General features: G+C 40.3%; 1 long non-coding RNA gene across 1 annotated transcript in view; it reads left to right on the top strand.

Moving 5' to 3' along the window:
* Window positions 1-9,364, top strand: part of LOC116701555 (uncharacterized) — a 22,358-nt gene extending 12,994 nt beyond the window's left edge. Inside the window, exon 4 of the long non-coding RNA XR_004334942.1 lies at window positions 9,351-9,364. This is a non-coding gene — a long non-coding RNA (uncharacterized LOC116701555). The remainder of the gene's footprint in view (window positions 1-9,350) is intronic.
* Window positions 9,365-11,126: the final 1,762 nt, after the last annotated feature.

Here is an 11,126-nt window from a genome sequence, read left to right as displayed (position 1 = left end):
ATATTATTCATTCACAAAGAAAATGGTGTACTTAAAGGTTGCATTTTTCCTAAATTTCTAATGAAGGCATTCAATTTAATTTTAAAAAGATGATTTTTTATTCCTCTTTTTAGTCAACTTTAGCATGGGCTCATAAACTCATGAGCACCACTGTAGAATCTGTCTGTTCGTGAGACTTATGTGTCTGCAGCTCAAGAATAAATATGACAAGAACGGCTAAAGATGATTCATCTCTATCGTCCACTCTTTTCCTTTGAATGCAACAATAGCTAAACGATAGCGTAACACATCTTAACAGCTGTACTTTTTGTCAACGGGTTCAGAAGTGGAAGTGTGGCTTGGCTGTGCAAAAATACATCTTTAGCTAGCTAGCTAGCATACTACCTTCTTATGAATGGCCTTTAAATATAAGCTACTGGATATGCACCAAGCAAAATATGGCATTAAAATGCGTCTTCAGTACACATCAGAAGCCTGGTGTGTCACATGAATAAGTTACTGTAAGCTACTGAGCTCATGTAATGTCATGTACGAGTTGAGTTAATTTACTTAAAATGTATTTACAACGTTAATACAGTTAACCATTTACATACTGTATGTGTGTTCAAGCAGTCAGTTCTTGCATATGTATGTGCTTAAATATTTACATAAGCAATTAACCCTTGTGTTGTCTTCCTGTTGCACAGGAATCTCGTGTTTTTCTGGGTCAAAATGTTTTTCAACGTTTTTTTTTAACGTTTTTTGACACTTTTGTTGCTTTTCCTGAGGTTTTTGTCACATTTCTCTACATTTTTGAAGCTTTTTCCAATGTTTTTATCACTGTTTCTAAAAAACAAAGAACTGAAAAGGTCCACAGATTTGTCTGATGTCTCCACATTGATCCCAGTACCTGTAATACAGTTAACAGTGGCTGTTTTTTGAATCATTTTCCGACATTCGTCTCTTTTTTTCCATGTTCTTTTTTTTTTTTAAATAGTATAAAATTAAAAAAAAAAATGAATAAAAGTAGTGAACTGATCATTTATTTTACTTGTAAAGAGCGTTGTAGGGAACCGTCCAAGTTTTTTTGACGTTTTGGTTGAAAGAAAAACTCCCATTTCTGATATAGAAGCTTTTTGAAAATGGGTCAAATTTGATCCGAGGACAACAGGAGGATTAAGAATCTACCTCAATGGTTTTCCTCATGTTTACCTGAGCCTAAGTTCAGCTCGCGTCTGATTGGTTAGTTCAGCTACATGTGATCAAGTCAAACAGGGAAGTGTTGCTGTGGAGCTGATGAAGTGCGTCCAGCTGTTTCTTCTTACTTTGAGTGATACAACCACCACATATGGAACCCTCCCGTTCCCGTCCTAACTTTACTTACATACCTGCAGATGTATCCTCAGGTTGGACATTTTTAACGTTGATAGTAGTTTTGACGGCTGTCAAACATTCTTTACATCGCACAGTTATGTTTGAACCCTTGTCAGATTTTTCTGCTAAATGTTTTTATTTCCAGCAAGTTTTTATTTATAGCCATAGTACCCATCTCAGACAGCTTGTGAGGCCATTGAACTGTGGCTAATCCTAAACTTTTACATAGGTCGCTGTAACGGATGACACTTTCCTTCATTTTGTAATTAAATAACGTACCACCGTTACATGGAACCAGGACACTATCCAACACTGGCTGTGGCGACATCTAAACGGACATTTGCAGGTACGTTTTTAATCTATCTATCTGTCTATCTATCTATCTATCTATCCATCTATATTATCTATCTATCTACCTACACTATATATATCTACAGTATCTATCTATCTATCTGTCTATCTATCTATCTATCCATCTATATTATCTATCTATCTACCTACACTATATATATCTACAGTATCTATCTATCTATCTATCTATCTATCTATCTATCTATCTATCTATTTTTGTATCTATCTATTTATGTATCTATCTACTTATCTGTCTATCTATCTATTTCTTCATCTATCTACTTATCTATCTATCTGATTATCTATTTCTTCATCTATCTACTTATCTATCTATCTGACTATCTATCTATCTATCTATTTCTTTTATCTACTTATCTATCTATCTGACTATCTATCTATCTATTTCTGTATCTATCTACTTATCCATCTATTTCTGTATATTTCTATCTATGTATCTATCTATCTATCTATCTATCATCTATCTACCTACAGTATCTATCTATCTATCTCTCTATCTACAGTATCTATCCATCCATCCATCCATCCATCCAGCAGTCGGACATTACTGGTAGGTGTGGGGTCTTTCATCAAGCTAAGGTGCAGGACGAGAAACATGTCTTTCTTTGTAGACAAGACAGAGACATAGATAGAGACTGTCTGTGTTGCGTCTCATGGTGCTGACTAGCTCTTGGTGTAAACCATTGGTTCATAGAAAGGTGATGTTATTGCTGTATGCCAATCGGTTTAAACGGAAATAACTGGATTGGCTGCATGCTTTGTCTATTTGGAAAGAGAATTCCAACTGCTTTATTGCACAGTTGTGCCACCAGGAAACCTAAATATATTTCTTCCTTTTGGGACAATAATCCACAGGACAATAAATCCACTGAGAAGATGTGTACACATGTATACATATGTGCACTGTAGCAAAAGAACTGACATATCATTTCAGTTGGACTTTAAATGTTAGCGGGACTACAGGGATGTTTAGTGGGTCATTAAAATAATTTGCATTCATCCTCCGGAGATCATGAATATGATCCATCCTTAGGGTCTGTTGCTAAGTACCAAACAGCCTTAATTGATTTTGCGTGAAGTACCCTCTTTATCTCTTTTCCATCATAACCCCTCTCTCCTTTGGCCCACTATTAAAAACAGTGTCAAGTCAAAATCATAAAAATACATTTTTAATCTTTTAATAAGGTTAAGAGGATTTCAGAAATATATGTGATTTTTACGTAACCACATGAATATCTTCAAATATCCATAGTTTCCCTTCACCCTCGCTCTGTTCAGACGATGAAGGCCAGTGTTCAAAATGACAGATACTAGAAAACACTCTCTGAAGTGCAGAACTTTTCCCAACACTGCAGCTAAAGCTGCTCGTAGAAAAAAAGAAAGCTGAGGAATCTATAATAATCTTCCAGAGGCAGATTTTCCAGCTCTGCACATACATAAAGGTCACCAGTGGTTTTACAAGTGGCAGTAAGGGCGTTCTTATGTTCCCTTGAATCGGCGGTTCTGTCACTGAAGGCTTGTTTATGAGTGGCTTGTTCCCCTCTGCGCTCCTATCTAACCACAGTGCTCATTTTAGCCGCCCATAAAAAATGCAATTGCTCCGATTCATCACTGAATTAGTGCAACGCTGACGGTTCCCACCATGCTGCTGTTCGATCGCTGATCCAGGTGCAGCCACAGACTATTATTCTACTACCTGATTAGCAGAGACTGTCATGTTGGGCTGATTGGAATGATAGAGGTCTTACACTGTTCCGCTGCCTGAACATGCACAGCTACAGTACCAACCTGTTCTCACAGCAGTGCATGAGATGGTCACGTTATTTTGATCCATTGATTTGTCAACAAGGACTCGATTTTCTTGTTTATTTCATGGTGGTCACCACGAAATGGGAACGTAACCATTTTACAAAGTGCCATGAGACTGGGCTGCTGCAGCCTGCTCTGGGGGACACGGTCCTTGGTCTCTGGGGGGACGCAATAACGGGGACATGAAACGCCACACGTCGGCGACAACAACGAGACGGACCGTCACACGCGGGACGCGCTACAACAACAGGGCGGTTGTGGTTTGGAAAAGAAGAATGCAGAAAGGAAATGCCACAAACATGATGCAATCCCCGGTCTCTGGGGTGTAAGACCTGTGGTGTTTGACCCATCCAACCTCCTTACACTGACTTTTGCCTTTTTAACACTACTTGCTACCGTCATTGTGCTGTTATCAGGGAAGATGCTTCCCATTGAAATACATTAGTTTAAAATTCATGCTCACCACCACAAAAAAAAAATGAGGAAATGGTGTCCCTGTACACATATTACTAGATTAAATAACTGGGCTGACAGTATAGCTAATGTGTCACAGAGACTATGCTCGTACCACACTACAGGCTCCATGCCGTCTAATTTGAACCCAACTGAATTTTGATAGCAGTATGATCTCACAGCAATACAATGCTGTGTCTGCTTTGAATTTGAACATTTCAATTATTAGGAGTTTTTTGCCACCGCTCCCTCATGTTGTCCTCAGGTCAAATTGACCCGTTTTCCTACATCAATGTTCTTTTTAACTACCCAAAATAACATGACTGATTCCACACAACGCTCTTTGGCAAGTCCAAATCTTTACTTTCATTCATTTTGGGGCGTCTTATTCAATTTTATGGCATTTGGAAAAATCCTCAACAAAGGTGTTGATTTTCATTTTTGACGGGACGACAACACAAGGGTTAAAATACGGAGTCTGATTCTCACTACATGACAATTAAAATAATGAAATTTTTATTCCTTGTGTTGTCTTCCCATCGACCGTGCAACTTTACTGTTCTGTGTACATTTTTAACTTTTTTTCAATGTTTTGGTCCTCTTTTTTGACACTTTTGGCGCTTTTCGCGATGGTTTTGGAAATGTTTTGATGTTTTAATCAGTTTTTTACCACTTTTTTGATGTTTTTGACGATTTTTTCTGCCCTTTTTCTGACGTTCTTTTATCTATATTATTTGAAATGCTATAAAATTGACTAAAACACCCAAATTCAATAAAAGTAGTGAGCTGATCATTTAATTTATTTGTACAGTTGTACAGAACCATCCACGTCATTTCTTTTGACAATTTGGTTGAAAGAAACCCACATTTCTGATATGGAAACCTTTTGAAAATGGGTTAAATTTGACCCGAGGACAACAGGATGATTTGAGGGGTACTTTGGTAGTTTCCAACCGGGACCCAATTTTCCCACATTTTGGAGTCTTAGTAACTTGCATTGCACCACACATACATTCTGGGATAGAATAAAAAAACATTCTTGCTTGTTTTCATTTCAATCAATCACAATCGTTACTAAGCAAAATAGTCTCGGGAAGGAACTTGTTTTGGTGGAACATTTTCACTCCTCAAAAGAAAATGTCACATAAAATATTAATGAAGGTAACTGTTGACACGATACCTTGAGCTGTTTAAATGAGCTGCTATATGGTTAAACCTCATTGGCTCTTACCAGTGGATCTCCCCGTCTCCGCAGCAATCCCCCCAAAACGTCCCAGAGAGGAAATGCCCTAGACGAATTCTTTGTAAATCTTCACAATCATTCCCCCCCCCAAAAAACAAGCAAGTCTGCCTTATTACACAATCTTAATTTTTTTTTAATAACTCCCCTTTTTCAGCTTGTAGCCTGCTAGCTCGAAAGTTGTTGCCGTTTCCTTAAGCCAATGGAGTTTGAGAACTGCAACACACAGAGAGAGGAAGGTGAGGGTTGAATCCTGACATCCGCTTGACGCCAGGCTTTAGCCTGGGAATGAACTGCTGTTGATCCAGACCAGCCATTGACAGGCTCAGATTGTTGTTATAAGTGTCTGACTACATAATGGAATAGACCCTACAAAGAAATAAAGTTAGAGCTGTTCATGCATTAATAACAAGTTAATACAAATTCCTTTTAATGCCAACAAGGTTTTCAACGCACGATTAATGTCTGACTACATTATGGGAAAATGGAGAAGTTGCTGTTATCCTACCTTTGTTTGGTGTTTTACTTTGTGAGACCAGGTTAACACAGTAACTTTCACTAATAGCATTCGCTTACCTCTTCTCTGTCTGCAGCTCTCCACTCTTTTCAACATTTTTCTTCAGGAAAATGTAATGTACTTTGGTATTGGGTTTCTTCTCGTCTTTGGCTGGCAGTAGTCATCCCCGCTAACGATGGTCACTGCACACCGAGACGCAGCGTGTTAGGATCCATTTGAGCTGTAGCACAACCAGGCACTTAGTCAGTGATGGGCCAGGGCGCCACTGTGAGTGACGTAGTTTTTAGTTTTCTTGGATCCTGTCACTGGCGTGGACTCGATACACTGTCTATGATTTGGTGCCTTGCTGGCCAGTTGTCATTATATCTTTCATAAGTCAAACAATGCTTGGCTGGAAGTTTTCATTCTTTCATTTTTTTTACTGCTGGTAGCACATTTGTTACTGACGATCCGACCGTAGTCCTGAAGCAACAAGTCTGTTATGAATGCACAAAGGATATGTTACAGATGTGATTTCTGTCTGATGTGGGCTGGTCTATGTCCTGCAGTGTGTGAACACCTTCTCTGCTGTTTGGGTTCATGTTTAGTTGCCACTTTGTGCCATAAAATGGTTCATTTTATAACAGTGTTGTGCAGAGCCAATGCTGCGGGTTCTGCCGGGGCAAACATATTTTAGCCTGAATAGGTTAAAATCGTCAGGTTTCTGTCTATATTGTTGTGTTTTTATCGTTGTGAGCTTTTTGGTTGAGAGTTCTGATATTGCCGTTGTATTGCAGTACATGTTGGAAGGTAAAATCTTTCCTTTTTTTAAACTTCTACGTCTTTTTTGAGAATGGCCCATTCACTTTTGTAATGGCCCGCCCAAAATACTATTTCTGCCTACGCCACTTAGCACAACTAGCCTCAACTTCAGCCAACATATTGGTGACTCCAATTAAACACATTGTCACATTCCTGCGTTCATGCTTTATAAATGATATTCAATAAAACAAATGTGTTATTCAAAGCCCTTCAAAGCCATTGGGGGGGAAAAGGACAATCTCCATTCCCTAGACATGAAAGTTTGATAACGTTTAGGTAGCTGAGCTGATGCTGATTTTTGTTTCTGTGTTGTCTTTACAGCAAAACTCACTGGGCTGACATTGAGGGGAAACAGCCATTTAAAGAGAATGTGTGTGCCGAGGACAGATACTGCTGCCTGTGTATAATATTGTGAAAGATTGTTCTTCTTTGCCCGGCATTTTTAGTACAGTTCTATCTCTCACCTCCAGCTCTGCCGAGGGGTGATAGCACCACGGTGCGCTGTAATTTCCCTGCGTTTTTTCATCTTTATCTTCTCGGCTGGTTTGGCTCTGTATGAGCAGAGCATGTCCTACACACACCCCGGAGTGTAATCTCACATTGTGTAGCAGCTTCATTTAAATGAGGCCCTCCTCCGGGTCGTCACCCCACTTTCTGGCTCAAACACACCCCTACGAGGAGGGACTCAGGGCTGCAACCTCCACTGGCCCTTACACACAGCCCACACACACACACACACACACACACACACACACACACAGTAGAGGGAATGTACCACCTTTATTCAAAATCATACTCTATATTCGAATATTCTGAAACCACAACACACTTCAAGTACATTAACTCTTTATATCATCTCAGCACTTATTATTCATCTAAACGAGATTCTTCCCAGATTGGTGGAACACCATTTACTATCAAGTACTCGCAAGGTTTGTTTTAATTTGGGAGTTTGGGAGTTATACCAGGGTGCTAGTTTCCTTTGCTTCTTTTTCTTTTTTAGGGGAGTAACAGGGTCTAAAGTCATCCGTAGCACCGTCTACAAAACTCAACATAAAGTTAAGATAGGTGTCCTCTGTTATATTTAAGGAACGACATTGAATTAAATGCTGTTGGAAAATCTTCCTTAAATGTATCTATAGCACTGTCAGCATCTAGCTGACAATAATTAGTATAATTAGCTCATTTAGGCAGGTGAATAGGCTTTAAAAAATGAACTAGTAGCTATCATCATGAAACTTCCCCAGTTGATTAAGATACAAAGAAAACGAATTACAAGTTTTTGGAAATGGTATGTTTGAATATGCAAATGAGGCATTCTTTTAATAAATATGCATTAATTTGCATAAATAATCATGGTTTGGGTATTTGGTTCCATGTTTTCTTACTGTGGTAGTTTTCTGTTTTGAATTGTTTTATTTTGACGGTCTGGTTTTCTGTCTTGTTGTGTCTTGTTTTCCATCCTGTCTTTTGGTTTTCCCGCTCTTGTGATTGCCTGATGTTTTCCACCCGTTTCCCAGCCCTTGTCACCTGCCTCTTGTTACCCTCTGTATTTAGTCACCGTGTTGTCCTTGTCCTGTGTCAGACAATTATTTGCAGTTCAGTTTTTTTTGTCAGTGGGTTGCTAACCGCTGTTCTGTGTTTGCCTGTTCCTGTTTTTGGGTTCCTACCTGCTCCTGGTTACTACACTGCCTGCTGTGTCTACAATTGGGTCCACCACGTTCTCTGGAAGACTGTCACATACACGTCCAGAACTGACATCTGAACATTGGATGAAGTCAGGTTTAGACCTGATGACTGTAATGTTTCCCTCCACATCCATACAACATGTATTGTCAGTCAGCAGGCTGTAGGTCCAGTATGTAGGAGTTGTGTTTGGTATAACACAGGTTTGGAAGAAGAGGCAGCTTTAGAATGTGCTGGAGCTCCGTCAGCTGGCTGCAGGCCTAGCTCAGCTCGCAGCGGGGAGCCTCGGCTGGACGGCTCCACACCACTGGAAGGCAAATCACATCACACCCATCGTCTGAACCGCACATGATAAGGCCTCATTACCATACGTTTATTTTATCTTGTTGAAGCGGCTGCTAAAACAAAAGGGCAGTTGATTATTTTTCCTTGATCAGTGTAGCATTCAAGGCGTCTGATTTGAAAAGGGGGGGGAGGGCAATGAAATCCCTCCCAGGGAATAAGGGATAGCTGACATGCATACAAGGCAGGGAGGACGGCTGGATCCTCGAGGTGGGATCAGCCTGTCCAGCCTCCACAATGGACCCGCGAGACAAGACAGACAGACAAAAGAGCTGAACCTGACAGTCGGTCCACTCTGCCGGCCACCGTCTCCAGAGATGATGAGCTGGCCGCGGCTCCTCCACCATCACAAAAGCCTCCTTCAGCATTGTACTGAATATTTGACAGATTTGACACATTAGACTCAGTTCACAGAGCGACGGCCACACAGGGAATAAACTCATTTGAATAGGAGGGGGCTGAAACTTTATATAACGTTCACGTCTGTCTGGCACGGTTCCCATATGATGCCATGCTGAAACCATGCCTGAGCCTATGTGCTTTGTTTTAAATGGCAGGCGGACCATTTTAGCTGGACAAACATTTTCTGTGGGCTGAACTGCACTTGCAGCAGATTTACCTGCAGAAGAAGCTGCATATGTTTTATGGGCCACAACTATAGCTTCCTAATGACAGCCTTTTTCTATGATACATGGATTGTGCAATGAAATGAGAAGAATCCAGTAGAGAGTGGATCAGGAGATGCTACTGGTATCTGTAACAGAGTGAAATTTAATCCAGATTGAGGAACAGACCCATGAGTTTGGAGACTTAAAACACTTAATGCACAGTTTACATTATTATGGGGAGGATATTCACTCTGAACTTATTAGTGGAGCTATGGCTCTATCTTTTGTTGTGATGATGATGAGGTAAACAACTGAAATACGCTGTTTTCTTGATAAAGTCGCACGTACTATTTGATTGGTCAGTGCAGCACCTTGCCAGATAACGGCAACTTTCTTTCCGGGCAACCCTAAAGTCTTTGTTGGCAGGAGCCACTGCTCTGAGGGTACGGTTGTTCCAGGAGTCAGGACTAATCCAGCTGTATAATAATAATAATAATAATAATAATAATAATAACAATAATACATTTAATTTATATAGTGCTTTTCATAGTACTCAAAGACTCTACAACTGTGAAACCATTATGAGTAGAATAAAAGCAGGTAAAGCGATACAACACAATATCAAAATCATTTTACACAGGTAAAAACGATTAAACCAGCAGCTAAAAGCTAACCCTCTTCTTCTTCAAGGTTGATCCGTATCTTTCAGGAAATGAGAGAAATAATTTGAGACCCATTTTACTGATCTATTTTCCTCAGACAAAGTCAGGTGAAATATACAGTTCAAGAAGACATGGGAAAGGGATCTGGGTATTACACTGGATGATGAGGAGTGGGACCGAATCTGTAGGAATATGAACCCGCAATGTCAGGGTTATGCATCGGTCCTATTGGACTCCCTTCCAGGACGGAGCCATGGTGCAGCTGCTAAATAAATTGGGAATCAACTTGTTTTGCTGGAACGTGTGTGCGTTAAAAGTACAAAAGTAGTTTTAGTTGTGCAACAGAAAACTCAGATTGGACAGATAGTCTAGCTAGCTGTCTGGATTTACCCTGCAGAGATCTGAGGACCAGGTAACCATAGTCCTCATGAATCCACCGGACTTGAAAATTCCAACACAAAGAAAGCGGAAGGTAACGGACCGAAAAGAGCTAGCTAGACTATCTGTCCAATCTGAGTGTTCTGTTGCACAATAACTTTTGAACGTACATGTTCCACCAACACAAGTTCCTTCCCGGGGCTATGTTACAGAGGTGTTGCGCCGTCCCGAGCTTAGCACCGCCCAAGACGATTGTGATTGGTTTAAAGAAATGCCAATAAACCAGACCAGGTTTTTCTCCCATGCCAGAATGCTGCATGGACTAAAAAGACCTTCCTTTGCAGTGCTGTGGAGGAAGCTCTGGCAATGCAAGACTATAGTCCTCATAAATCCACCAGAGTTTAGAATCGCAACACAAAGAAAGCAGAAGGTGACAGATGTCCGGCAGAAAAAGTGGGAAATCCTGAGGAATTTTCCCGGCAGCACCTGACCAATCCCTGTACTGAAACGTTATTTATATAGACTAGTCTAAATATGAGTTGCAGATCTTTATTTGGAGAAATAAAGGAGACTGTCCTGTGGGTCGTATGTTCAAGCGGCAGTTAGGACTCATTAACAGTTATAATTATGGCGCTTTCTAGTGGCTGTAGTAGTTATGACATTAAGCAAAGCAGAAAGTAAATGCCGTTTTTTTCCAGACCGTCTGACCTTCATTTCTTAAAGTAATGATGGCCACTCGTTTCTCCTTACTTAGCTGATTGGTTCTTGCCATAATATGAATCCGAACAGTTGTCCAATAGAGCTGTCGGCTGTGTATCCACCTGACTTCTTCACAACACAACTGATGGTTCCAACCCCATTAATAAGGCAAGAAATTCCACTAATTAACCCTGACAAGGCCCACCTGT

This window comes from Etheostoma spectabile, chromosome 14 (assembly GCF_008692095.1).
Source record: "Etheostoma spectabile isolate EspeVRDwgs_2016 chromosome 14, UIUC_Espe_1.0, whole genome shotgun sequence".
Lineage (NCBI taxonomy): Eukaryota > Metazoa > Chordata > Actinopteri > Perciformes > Percidae > Etheostoma > Etheostoma spectabile.
The sequence above is the reverse complement of the archived record's forward strand: the minus strand, read 5'-3'. Positions and strand labels throughout refer to the sequence as shown.